We start from the raw sequence: 5000 nt of genomic DNA, 5'->3' as shown, positions 1-5000 counted from the left end.
ACATATCAGCTCTTTTTCATTTTAGTTTCATAACAATGTATTTGTGTAATACGTATGAGTGCAAGTGTATGCTGATGTATGCCTGCTTATGCATATATGTGTCTGTCTGTCTGTCTAGATATAGATGAAGTAGAATTGAAAAACTTTAAAAATTCTCGCTGTGTGTTTCAGTTTATGATTTAAAGACCCAGCTTTCTTGAAAGCAACAAATGGATGGGATCAAATACTTGAATATTAATTAACCAAGAATATCTTGTCAGCACCCAGTGCTGAGTTTAATTGGGCCATATTAATGAAATAATGACCTTATTTTCATTTCAAATCGTCCTCTGATTTCTTTAAAAATTTAAACATGACACAGATCCCTTTTTAATTGGTCCCTAAAGCTCCCTCGAGTGTAAAATTTTTAGATGAGTTAATATGAGAACTTATAACTAGAGTAGTTTATATCTAGCATAAATGTAGTAGCTAGAAGGAAAATTCTAATGTTTTAGACAATCTTGTAGAAAACATATCAGAGCATACAAAGATTATATGACAATGTTTATTGACATCATTACAGAGAAATGCTTGCATTTTGCAGGACATTGCTGGAAACCACAGAAGAGTAGTCAAGGACTAAGGTCAGCATAACCAGTGAACTACTCTGGCAAATTTCTGGACCTATATCTACGTGAAAAGTTATTATAATTACTGCAGTTTATAACTACAGTAGTTTTAGTACTACAAATAACTTCAGAGCTTTTATTACCTGACAACCTAACAAGATCATTATTTGAAGCTTTCCTGAACTAGCAGGCAGTTAATACAAGGAAGATAACCATTTCTTCATATTATTTGGTGGGATTACAAATTTGAATATGAAATTAAGAAATAAAGAAGATACACGGAATAAACCTATTTAATTTATTTCTACCTAGCATACTTATTATGAAGTTCTTAAAATTTCTAGTCAATATTAATCTCGTATAACACTATTTCATTCTTTTCATTTTCTTTAAATTTTCAGCTTCATCTCCATTCAGCATTGAATATTTATTATTATTGTTATTATTATTATTATTTCCAAAAGTGTACATAGTCGAACAGTGTACATGTTCTTTCTAAACTAAGAGTAACAACATTCTTGTCCAGTAGGCTACTGACGCCTCAGTGTATTACTGGTACAATGAATGGTGGTAGTAAACTTCAGCATTGGTTGTGGGTTAGGACAGTCGCGTCTGATTGTTCACTGGCCACCATTTCTATTACAACTATGCATGTACACGAAAATTACAACAGTACCACCACTACGATCAGCATCATCATCACCATCATCATCATCATCATCATTTTCTACATCATCTACATCAACTACATCATCCAGGTAGGTATTAGAAAGTATAAAAGATTCTCCTATAAGAAATTTGTTCCAAACTAAAGAACAACACATACACACACACACACACACACACACACACACAAAAACCCTCAGAAAAAACTCAAAAAATTACGTAGTGAACATTGTGTGTGCATGTGTGTATGTATATACACATATACATATATATATATATACATACATATGTATATATATGTATAAAATATAAGCATGGGACATTAAGAATCAGTACTCAGAGTGTCTTGGCAGCTGTGGATATGAAACCATCCAACTTTAAATTGGTATTTAATGTCTAGAAATTGGATAACTTCATATGTGTGGCTTCTGGAGAAACTCCAAGTATTGTGAGTGTTCCATGGTTGTATCTTATATCAAATATATTCCACCATTTCAATATTGAGATCTACTTTTTTTTTGTTGTTACACACATAATTTTGGATATATATATATATATATATATATATATATATATATATATATGTATATATATGTATGTGTGCGAATATATATATATATATATATATATATATATATATATATATATATATATATATATATATATATATATATATATATATATATATATAAGCCTATATATAGCAAAATGCGTTGATAATAAACAGCTAGAATCAAGCGGGGAAACTGAATAGGTGCTCTTTAATGTTGCAAAACAGCAGATTCCATCATTGTAAATACACACATCTGTTTATGTGTGTATATACATACAAACAGATATATATATATAATATATAAATATATATATATATATATATATTATATATATATATATATATGTACATACACACATACACAAAGTTCAAAACTAAAACAGCAGTGATTGAACAGAAGAGAAAAAAAAAATTTCTTTTTTAATTTAAAGAAAACTAACAAAAAAATATAGCAACAACAACAACAATCATAATAGTAATAATAACACTAATAATAATAATAATAATAATACAAAAACGCCAAAGAAAAACAAAAATATAAAAAAAACTGAAAGTAGGAATTGCCGGAAATTGTGCAGGGTTATTGTTGAATGACTTACCCATGTTAAGAGTTCTAGCATTGGTACTGACTGTCACTTGGGTTTTATTACATAGTTACCAAGGTTCTGAGACACAAAAATCATTTTACTAATTATAGAATAGTCTCAAATTTATAACCCAATGATGAATTAACTTTTAACACACAGACAGGGAAGAACCAAGAGAATGCAAGACGGTAACGTAGGAAGATCAAACAAAGAAAAATGAAAATGAAAATAAATATGGAAAATGATTTTAGAAAATTTTGAAGGGGGTGGAAAAAAAAAAAAACATCCATAAATGAATTATAAAATAAACTAATTAAGGTGGCTAATTTTTGTTGTTTTTGTTGTTAATGGTATTATTATTATTATTATTATTATTATAACTATTATTATTGTAACTGGTGTTGCTGTTGTAACTTAAAATGGACAAGCCTATTGTGAAGCAGTAACAACTAACTCAGGCCAATAGTATTGGTTTCAAATTTTGGCACAAGGCCAGCAATTTCGGAAGGGGAGGAAAGTTGATTACATTGACCCCAGTACTTATCTGGTACTTATTTTACCGACCCTGAGGGGATGAAAGACAAAGTCTCCCTCAGCGGAATTTGAACTCAGATCGTAAAGAAGACGAAATGCCATCAAGCAAACGATTCTGCCAACCTGCTGCTTTATTCAGGCCACTGATATTGTTATTGTCATTATTATTGTTGCTGACAAATAGTCAGTGTTGCATCCTTTGTGAGCTCGTCTGTTAAGGTACAGCCAGTAACAGAGGTAACCAGCCTGATGCTTAGGACAGAAAACACTTGGTTACCTTACATCCAAGACATACTGTACTTCTGGTTTCACCTGGGACTGACTATGCTGTACCTTCATTATGATGTGGCTTAATGGCTTGAGTATTTGGCTCATGATCATAAAGTCGTGAGTTCCATTCCCAGCAATGCATTGTGTCCCTGAACAAAACATTTTATTTCACGTTGCTCCAGTCCACTCAGTTGGCAAAAATGAGTTGTACCTGTATTTCAAAGGGCCAGCCTTGTTACCCTCTGTATCTCACTGAATCTCCTTGAGAACTATGTTAAGGATACACAGGTCTATGGAGTGCTCAACCACGTAAACATTAATTCTTGAACAAGCTGTTCCATTGATTGGGTGGACAGCCAGATTATGGAACAAAGAGGTTGGGTATATGATGTATGAAACAAATTGCTGTGTTACAGTAACATGGATGGCTTCATCTTTCAGAGGCAACACTGCTCTATTGATAAGATATCTATATATCTTTATACATGGATGTTTAATCTTTGGGTTGGATTGAACTCAGTACCTTCTCATGATAGGTTCAGTGGAGCAGTGGATGAAACATTGAAACTGTGTTAGAAATAGAAGTCAGGGGTTCAAATTTTCTCCAGTACATTATTCTGTCCAGCACAACTGTGTTTAGTACATTGGTATGCCTAGCACATGTATATCTTGTTCAACTGCAACTAGTATGACTGTGTACCTAGTTCATCTGTATGCTAGAACAATTGCGTGTCTAGTATATCTGTGAGTTGAGCACACCATTGTGCCTAGAACACCAGTGTACCTAGAACACCTGTGTGTCCATTATATTTGTATATTTAGTACATCTGTATATCGAATACATTTATGTATCTAGTGTGTATAGCTACATATGTTTCTGTGTATATCTCATACAATTGTCTGTCCAGTACATTTGTGCATTTAGTAGATCTGTGTGTCCAGTACATCTGTGCATCCAATATTCCTGTTTGTCCAGTGTCTTCTATTGTAAAGTAGTGTTTAACAAAACCTTTTATGGTGGATATCTAGTGAGATGTACTATAAATTCAACTGACTCAATAAACAACTGGTATATTTATTTTACAGAATCCTGAGTGAATTGAAAATCAAAGTTAACAGCAGCAGAATTTGAGTTTAGGATGTAGGCAAAATATAGAAAAAATAACTATTATAGCATATTTTGTCAAAAATACTCCTTGTCTCTATGATACAGTGGGATCTTAAAAGGCCATCAAATACTCAATAAATCATCTAAGAATATTCTCAATCATAACCCAAAAGCTCTGCCAACCTGATGACTTATTGCAGTTGCCAGTTTTCCAAAGAGTCAGAAACCACAATGTGAAAAATGATAGGTTTGTTGTCAATAATAAATAATTATTAACTATAATCTAACTCTGTATGGATCAATTTCAACTCTGTTTTAACCATGACTAATACAAAACAGAAACACAAAATGAAAATAAAAAAAGAAATACAATTAAAACAATAATAATAAATATACTTAAGATAGTGATGCTGCTACACATTTTGGGAGAACAGAGGTTCTGAGTTCAAATCAGTCCTGCTTATTACAGATTATATTAACTCCAGTACATTATGGGTACTTTAGTTTATCAACCTTGGAATGATGAAATGCAAAGTTAACCTTTATGTGATTTGAACAGAGAACAATAAAAGGAGACAGTTCAATACCACAAGGCATTATGCCTGATCATTTACCAATCTGACCAGTTCTCCACCCTAATTGACAATGATGATTTCTAACATACAAACAAAAAA

General features: G+C 32.0%; 1 protein-coding gene across 17 annotated transcripts in view; it reads right to left on the bottom strand.

The window, feature by feature from the left end:
• Positions 1–5000, bottom strand: part of LOC106876689 (protocadherin Fat 1) — a 223371-nt gene that overhangs the window by 18171 nt on the left and 200200 nt on the right. For 4 of the 17 annotated variants that reach the window (XR_016244061.1, XR_016244060.1, XR_016244059.1 and 1 more), the window contains one exon: positions 2427–2492. The exons of the other annotated variants lie outside the window; for them this stretch is intronic. The gene's annotated coding sequence lies outside the window, so the exon portion shown is untranslated. The remainder of the gene's footprint in view (positions 1–2426; positions 2493–5000) is intronic. 17 annotated transcript variants of the gene reach the window in all.

This window comes from Octopus bimaculoides, chromosome 13 (genome assembly GCF_046866305.1).
Source record: "Octopus bimaculoides isolate indiv1 chromosome 13, ASM4686630v1, whole genome shotgun sequence".
NCBI lineage: Eukaryota > Metazoa > Mollusca > Cephalopoda > Octopoda > Octopodidae > Octopus > Octopus bimaculoides.
The sequence above is the reverse complement of the archived record's forward strand: the minus strand, read 5'-3'. Positions and strand labels throughout refer to the sequence as shown.